Source organism: Macaca mulatta, chromosome 8, assembly GCF_049350105.2.
Source record: "Macaca mulatta isolate MMU2019108-1 chromosome 8, T2T-MMU8v2.0, whole genome shotgun sequence".
Taxonomy (NCBI): Eukaryota; Metazoa; Chordata; class Mammalia; order Primates; family Cercopithecidae; genus Macaca; species Macaca mulatta.
Window position 1 is genome coordinate 96,177,475 of NC_133413.1, and position 9,158 is coordinate 96,186,632.

At 46.8% G+C, this 9,158-nt stretch overlaps 1 pseudogene; it reads left to right on the forward strand.

The window, feature by feature from the left end:
* Positions 1-5,883: 5,883 nt before the first annotated feature.
* On the forward strand, positions 5,884-7,960 carry LOC100423594 (exonuclease GOR pseudogene; annotated as a pseudogene).
* Positions 7,961-9,158: the final 1,198 nt, after the last annotated feature.

Here is a 9,158-nt window from a genome sequence, read left to right on the forward strand (position 1 = left end):
GCCTCCCAAAGTGCTACGATTCCAGGTGTGAGGCACTGTGTCTAGTGGAAAATTTTAATTTTTACATATTAAAACTCATTTAAAAATTGTTTTAAGTTCTGAGTTTGCTCACACAGAAATGTATTCTCCACTTCAAAGGTAGAAAAACAATTTTTCTTTGTAGTTTGGTGAATGTATTTATTTGTCTGCATTTCAATATTAGAGCCATTTGAAACATTATTTTGATGTAAAAATATGGTAGGAATTTAATTGTATTCACCACAGGTCATCACTATATCAAAACTATTAATTGATTAATCCTATTTTACTTCACTGAATAAATGGATGCTGTCTCCTTAGCAAATTTCCGAAAGGTAAAAGAATGCCAAGTAGTCAATTGAAGGTGATTTATTTATGTTGTCATTTATTTACCTAGATTGAAATAATTTTCAGGTTTTCATAAAATGCTTTCTTTTCTCTCCCAGGAACAGCTCACCCCCATCATGCTGGCAATTAATCAAATCATAATGCTCCTGAGAATGGAAATGCAATTTAAATAATGCTGCAATGTTGTTAGAGTTGTTATTCCATCATGCTGGGCTAATGTTTGCAGTTTTAGTAGAGACGGGTTTTCACCACATTGGCCAGGATGGTCTCAAACTCCTGACCTCAAGCGATCCGCCCACCTTGGCCTCCCAAAGTGCTGGCGGCGGGGCTGGGGTGTGGGGGAAGATGCTTTTAAAATGACTACTTGCATGCCCTTAACCCAGTTTCACCAAATGGTAACATCTTACATGATCGTAAAGTTCTTCTGTATTCATTCCCATGTGCAATCCTCTGCTTTTGTGTGTGGGCTGCACCTAGTAACTTGTTTCTGATAAACAGAATGTGGCAGAAGTGATGGTACTTCTAAGATTAAATTATAAAAGGCTAAGACTTGTGTCTTGCTGGCACTCTTTGTCTTGCCTTCTCTTCTTGCTCACCTTGATGAAGCAAGCTGCCATGCTGCAGAAGCCCAAGTCGCCAAAGAATGAGGGCATCCTTCAGCCAACAGCCTAGGTTTTGAGGAAATATTTTATGCAGCATTGGCTAACGAATACAGCCAATAAGAAGCTAGGTTGTAATGCTGAATCAAATGAAAATGTTAAACATTATATTAACAATGGTATAAAAATATAACGTTAAATGTAGTAATATTATTTTAATATTTAAAAGCTAACGCTTTTAGCTAGTTTCGTATCTGCAAATCTCTAATCTAAGAATTGAGCTTATGTTGCTCTGTTTAATCTTCACTGTAACCCATGAGAGAATTCCGATTATCACTGGCGTTTCACAGATGAGGAAACAGAAGTGTTAAGATGTATAGAAGAGCAATTTTAATCCAAAACCCATACTCTGAACAACTGTGCTGTGAGATTACAAGGACAAAACCCGAAAAAGTGAAAAAGTAAAAACAGCTTTTGTTTGCCAGACAGAATTGCTGTGTTTCCTCTCCTTTTGAACTAGAATGACTCTCCTTTCCACAGCAGGGTTCTCCTTCCATCATGTGTGCTGGGGTTTGGCTTCACTTTAGCCTTGGTCTCTAGATATTGTAATTTCACAATAAGCTGCCTGAGGGTGTACATCACCAGACACATGGTAGGTAGGAAATACATAGACATCTGTTAAATACATGAATCAATACGTGATTGCATATTCCATCTTTGCCACAGAGGAAACCTTTCATGCTGAAGAAGGGCAGAATGTAGAAGTCGGTGATGTGTTTTATCTGCAAATGTTAGTGGCAGACTTGCCTCCAGCACAGGAGAATTTACATCTGTGCTTCTTTAAAATAATTGCCTTGGGTATTTCTAGCTCTGGGAGCTGCTTATGACAGAAAGATACATGAAGGTAATTTGTCATCTCATGTTTTCCCCTCCATTGTCATTATGGAAGAAGAGAATGGCTGCAATTTCAGATTCTTTCAACTGAAATGAAGAGAAAATGTGTCTTCTAAATGGTGCTTTTCCATACGCCTTCCCTATGCTGGTGGTGGTGTAAATTAGAATGTCGTCTATGATGGCAAATTTTACAATATCACAAATACAGTACAAATTTTTCAAAATCACAAATGGATGGATTCTTTGATCCAACAATCCTACTTCAACAAATTTACTTCATGGAAATATTTATGTGTGAGAAACAATATTTTTAAGAGTAAGTGATTTTAAAACTACTTAATTGCACATCAGTAAGAGGCTGGCTAAGTAAATTATAGTACGTTCATCCTTACAGAGGAATACTATGCAGCCAAAACAAAATAAAGCAAACTTTCAAAATGTTAACTTGGAATGATCTTCAAGACTTATTGTTAAATAAAACAAATTAAGAAGTGGAGTCTTTTTTTTTTCTACTAAATTTGTGTCAATAAAAATGGTTGTATACGTGGGATGGTTTTTAAGTACATGGAAAAATCCTTGATGGTCCTTCCTTGAAAAGGTGAAACCTAATACCTCTCCCTTTGGATGCGGGACTATTTATAGTTATCGCTTACTAAACGTAAACTGCGCTTAGGCTGATATTTGGGACAATGAAACCTTTGAGTGCCCATGTGAGGAAAAACTCGGTTGCTGAGTGCGGGGAAGGAGGATCTGTTTCTATCATATATACTCTCTGTGCCTACTGCATTTTGAACCATGCGAGTGATACATATTTATAAAACAAAATAAACAAAGCATAAATACAAACCTAGCAATCATATATTTAGTTAATAAAATGGTGTGTCCTATTTCTTATGTCCAGGTATACTTATAAATGCCTACAGGGATTTCACCACCTTAGGATGGAGAGACTAAATGCTTCTGATGGAATTAGGATGGTGGAATGTTGGAAGTAACAGTGAAGGGGGAGAGATGTTTGAAAATATTATATTTATTCATTCTTGGGTTCAAATAAAGAAGAAACAGTGCACAGGAGTGGGAAAGACTAGCGGCAATAGTGATGAAGGGACATTCTTACCATGCTGGCAATGTTGATTACCCAGGTGTAGGTGGCTGTACACTGAGGGAGAAGATCGCAAATCAGAGTGGCCAGAAGGCACAACTTCCTGACACACCAGAGGCAGGTCTTCAATACTCACTGATTTCCGCAACAGGCTGCGTAGGGGGCACTGAGCCACAGTGAGTTGGTGAAATGCTCCTGACAGTGTGGAGAAACCAACAGGCAAAACACGGAGGGAAAAGTGATGAGACCCCACACTTTTCACTAGTGCTCACAATGAGTTGTTAAGCAAGAGCTTCTCATACTGTGCTTTTTCCTGTTGCATGCACGTAATCCATTAGCATTGCAGACAAATTTAAGATGTTGTTTACAGTAAGGTGGAAGGTACCCTATGGCAAAAATCCCTCAGAAATTTATCTGTGGATTTAAAGTTATTCCAATCCTAGAATATCATGCTTTTAAGAGATGCCATACCTATTTTTCCCTTTGTAATATCAAAGCAGTACTATCTTCTCTGGAGGCTTGTTGGGTGAATTTAATGGAATAAAGTTAAGTAGGTGCCAGAATCATTGCTGTTTTCCCTCCATAGCCCTGCCATCCACTAAAAAAAAAAATGTTTGATGAGATTATTTAATGTTTTCCAATTAAGCTGTGTTTCCAAATAGAATGATTTCCATTTTAGTGTAGTTGGTATGGGGTTTTGTGAGTCTGTGCTTCTTTTATTGTGGATAATGTTCAGTTCCTTTTTTATTAGCCTCCTAGTTATAATAGTAAAACTCTACTCATCTATTCCGAGGAGTCCCTACCACCCATATCATCACTTTCCAGCATAGCACTCTTCATGCTTAGTCATTTAAAGTCACTTAAAGCACTCAACATTGTAAAAATGAATATTGGAAGGCAAAACCTACAAAATTTCGGGAATTTGTGGAGGGATTCCCACAAATCAGCCAGGTGAAGATTCACACAACCGAAGACTGAACAACTCCTATAAGGCAGCACCATGCTGCAAACCCAGACTGCCACTCTTCTCACCCCTTGTCCCTTTGCTGTTCTGGATAATGAGGTTCGAAAGTTACCTAGGCAGCGTAAAAATAAGTGAAACGGAGAAAGGGCTTAAGGCTGGTTACTAGCAGAGGTTCACCTGGCCCCCATAAGCTGCTGAACAAGAAGGGGTGCCGGAAATGTCCCACTGGAGAAGTTGGTGGAGATGAAGACCTGCTCAGTGGACAAGGGTCCCTCCCAGGATACCCCCAAGCTGAAGAAGTGGGCTCTGAGCCACCCACTTTCCCACTCCTGTACCCCACCCTGCACTGGCAAAGGTGCGGGTAAGGATGTGGACCACTGAACCCTGAAGAAATAAGTCCATCGACTTTGACCCCATGGAGGAATGCCGGTGAGAATCTTAAAAGAATCTGTTAGTGTCAAGACAGAGGACAAGGTATGTCTGGCACAGCAGCTCCCTCAAGGAAGAGAAGAGTGAGGAGAAAGGAAACTCAAGTCTGACCACTCTGTCCTGGGAGAGAACAGGACGATCCCATCTCTCAACCTTCCAAGTAAGGCAAGGAGACTTTTTATAATTAGGAAACAAAAAGAAGTTAGAAGGAGTAAAATCAGGCTGTAAGGTGAATTCCTAATGATAGCTCATTGAAACTGACAAAACTGCCCTTGTTTAATGAAAGGAATGAGCAGAGCATTGATGTGGTGAAAAAGGACTCTGGGGAGATTTTCCCAGCATTTTTCTGCTAAAGCTTTGTCTAAGTTTCTCAAAACATTCTCCTAATAAGCAGATGTTTGGCCCTTCAGGAAGTCAACAAGAAAAATACCTTGAGTGTCCCAAAACACTGGTCCCAAGATGGCAGCTTTCGAAAGGCCCGCTTATCCTTTGAGGGGAACACAGCCACCTCTTGGAAGCCATCGCCGTGATGATGCTTTGTCTTCAGTATAATACTGGTAAAGCAAGGTTCCATTTTCCGGTTACAATTCGTCGAATACATGACACGAGATCGTGACTCCTCCGGTATGAAATTTTCACTGAAAACTCTGCTCATTAAAACAAGCTATACATATATAAACAGCTGATTTCATTGGGGGACTGTCCTTAGAAGCTTTTCATAAAACATCAATGAATTCTTCATTCTTCCACCCAAGCTTCACCGTAAATTTGATGTTTGTTTTTGCTGCTATTTTAGCGGAATTCGTGTTGTTCTGCCAGGAGTCCTTTTCAGTGGGAGACTCATCCTTCTTAGGGCCTCAGAGTGGATCTGGTTCAGAAAGGTTATAACAAGTTGGTATAAGTTTGTTTTAGTGTAAAACAACTGAAATCCATGCAGAGTTTCTTCACAATGTCCATTTTCTGTGAACTTTTTGAAGACCACCTGTATTGAACGTTGACCATGTCCTTGGATAGAAGTGGATGCCTTCCACTTCCTGTCCTCAAATTGCCCACAGTGGACGAGTGCACAGAGCAGGGAAAGGCCACGCCAGAGAGGTCCTGCCTCCCAGCGTGCAACAGACTGCCGGCCAAATCCTGGCTTCGTGGTGTGCTGTGTTGGCCAGAGCAAGTTGACCAACCTCCCTGAAGCTCAGTTTACTCCTATGTAGCCCAGAACCAGTAGCCATGATAGGACTGCTTGGCAGAGATGGTTAATTAACTCAGGAAAAGCAACCTAGCTCCAAGGGTAGCAACCAGGAGTTTCAGTTGATTCCATCAGCAGATCCTCTGAGGCGTTCCCAAGCTGCGGTGTGGTGAAACATAAATTAGGTTTAGTGTGATTGGATTGAAGTGCCAATCTAATCAAGGGGAAGTCCCGCCCACTCTGCCCTGTGCCTATATAAAGGCGAGGCGCGGCGGCCCCGGCACTCACTGAAGCCCGCGAGTCCGCAGAGCAGCAGAGCCAGGCAGGTACTCCAGAAGGCAGCAAGATGTTGAGAGCCACAGCTCCTTGCTGGTGCCCATCCGGATATCCAGAAGCTAAGAAGGTGGCCGAGGAGCTGGCCCTCGAGGCTCTAGAACTCCTATTGCCCTCTCATCAGGTTGCCCGGAAATTCGGGCTCTGGGTGCCCCAGATGTACAACCAGGCCTCAGCGCTTGTGGGGATCCAGGCAGAGCCTCAGAATAGCGGTCCGGCCGTGGCCCCAGAGTGGCCCAAGGTAGTGACGGAGGCGTGGTACTGCCCTGCGCAGAGGGCATCGGCCTGCCGGCTGCCAGCCGCCCCAAGGCTGACAGAGAGGCCCCCCGCAGTCCGCATCTCAGCCCCCAGGGAGAGGAAGAGGATCGCCCACTTTCCCAGCCCTTGCTTGGACACAGGTCCCACAGATGCCAAGAGAACCCTGGCGGCCAGCAGCCACCAACGCTCCGATGGCGCCAAGGTCGGCACACAGCCATGGAAGACGCACAACAGGTCAGGGATGGCATACAGGACCTCCACCACCGACAGCTCTAAGCGAATCGCCCATCGTCCATCCTTACGGAGTCTGAAGAAACCCATCCTCCTCCGAAAGTCTGGGTGCCGAGTGCCCACCGTCATCCGCCGAGGCTATCTCCAACTGCTCACCAAAGAGTGTCTCCAGTTCTGCGCCTCCGAGCAGGAGGCGAAGGAGAAGGCGCTGAACGAGGAGAAGGTGGCCCACGACCGCAGCCCCAACAAGAACGTCTACCTGAATGTGGTGCTGAACGCCCTCAAGAGACTGAAGGGCCTGACCCCCAGCTCCATGCCCGGCCTCAGCAGGACCGCTCTGTACAGCCGCCTCCAGGACTTCCTGCTCACTCGGGAGCAGCTCAAGGAGAACGGCTACCCCTTCCCGCACCCCGAGCGGCCCGGAGGCGCCGTCCTCTTCACTGCCCAGGGGAAGGGGCCAGGCGACTCCTCCCGCAGGGTCTGCTGCCGCTGTGGCACCGAGTACCTGGTGTCCCCTTCGGGCCGCTGTGTACGCGACCAGGTGTGTTACTACCACTGGGGGAGGGTCCGCTCCAGCCAAGTGGCCGGAGGCCGGCTTACCCAGTACACCTGCTGTGCAGCCGCTCCTGGCTCCGTGGGCTGCCAGGTGGCAAAGCAGCACGTGCGGGACGGCCGCAAGGAGAGCCTGGATGGCTTCGTGAAGACCTTCAAGAAAGAGTTTTCCAGAGACGCTTATCCCGGAATCTACGCCTTGGACTGTGAGATGTGCTACACCACGCACGGCCTAGAGCTGACCCGTGTCACCGTGGTGGACGCCGACATGCGGGTGGTGTACGACACCTTCGTCAAGCCCGACAACGAGATCGTGGACTACAACACCAGGTTTTCCGGCGTGACCGAGGCCGACGTCGCCCAGACCAGCATCACGTTGCCGAAAGTCCAAGCCATCCTGCTGAGCTTTTTCAGCGCCCAAACCCTCCTCATCGGGCACAGCCTGGAGAGCGACCTGCTGGCCCTGAAGCTGATCCACAGCACCGTGGTGGACACGGCGGTGCTCTTCCCGCACTACCGGGGTTTCCCCTACAAGCGCTCCCTAAGGAATCTCACGGCCGACTACCTCGGACAGATCATCCAGGACAGCCAGGACGGGCACGACTCCTGCCAGGACGCAAACGCCTGCCTGCAGCTGGTGATGTGGAAAGTCCGAGAGCGCGCCGGGATCCAGCGAGGCCACCCGTCCGCCTCTCCCGCCGCCCTGGCCTGTCCTCAGACCCAGGCCTCTTCCACAACTGCGATCGCTCCCGAGAGCTAACCCAGTCCACCTGGCCGCAAAGCGACAGAAACCGAAGCAGCCGGTTTTGCAGGAGAGGGCAAAAAGCCAAGACTAACCCCGACCCCGACTCCCAGTCCCCCGGAGTCCCTGCCGCGGCCCCTCGCGACTGTCCCCATCCCTCTGCCCCTCCGAGACCTCTATCCTTCCACCAATCGCCTCCCCCAGCCCCGAGCCCCCACTCCCAGGCCCCCGAGTCCCTGCCGCGGTCCCTCGAGCCTGGCCCCATCCCTCTGCCCCTCCCAGACCTCTGTCCTTCTTCCACCGCTAGCCTCCCTCAGCCCACCTGGACTTCCATGATCTCTGAGAACAAAGCCAGCCCCCTGGCCCCCCAGCCTCCTGCCAGTCTTCCCTCCTGGGCGTCTTCCTCTTCTCTGGGGCTTTCGGAACCTCCCCTCCCCCACCCGAGCTTTCCCCCACCCCCGGGGGCTGGCAAAGAATCAATGTCTCTAGGAATTTCAAAAAATAAAAGAATTTAAAAACAACGGAAAGGCATTTGCTCCTCCATGTGCCCTTACCTATTTTTCTGTAGAGGCACCACGCTGAGGTGGGTGAAGCACTTGGGCTCTGGAATTACACATCTGGCTTCAAATTCAACTTCCACCACTTACTGGCTTTGTCATATTGGACAAAGGACGTTTTTGTGCTTCTACGTATTTATCTTTAAAGCGTGATCATAAGGTCACGATAAGGCATGAATGAAGCAACACATGGCAGGCCTTGAAACAATCGCACATAGTAGGTATTCGATTCATGTTAACTATGTTTCCTTCTTAAAATGGCTTACATTGGGAAATCGTGAACACTGTATCATTAACCCTTGGAACAACCCAATGGGTAGGTAAATAAAGCTTAATTTTATACCTCAAGAAACCATGCGTCTTCACCTGCGCCAAATGCTCATGATTGTAAGGAGCACTGGTGGTTCGTTTATTATGTACTTGGTACTTTGCACCTATTAACCCAGTTAGTCCTCATAATAGTTGTGAGAGGGATAGCGTTCTTATCCCCATTTTACAGATGAGGAAACTGAAGCACAAGTGTTAAGCAGTTTATCTGAGGTATCCTAGCTACAAGTCAGGTGCGGTCAGCCTGGCTGCAGAGCCCTTGCTCTGTCCGCTGCACTACCTGACTTCCCAGGAGTATGTATGGTGAGAGTCAAAGTGGATTCTTCCACACAACCAACCAATTACAATGTCTGAATCAGTCAGGCGACTTCCAACTGGGCTCCAGGAGAGAAGGAATCATCACGCCTGTCTAAATCCATGTTCCCATTTTGAATCTTCAATGAGAGATGAGACGCTAAGTAGCTAGTTTTGGTGGAGTGGCTGATTTTACACGTGTTTGTGTGTGTGTGTGCGTGCGTGTGTGTGTGTGTGTATGTGCACCTAACTAAAGTAAACTGATAGTTTGAATGCTTACAGTACCATTAATTTAATTTGTATATGTGAGCCCCACACACCTATATA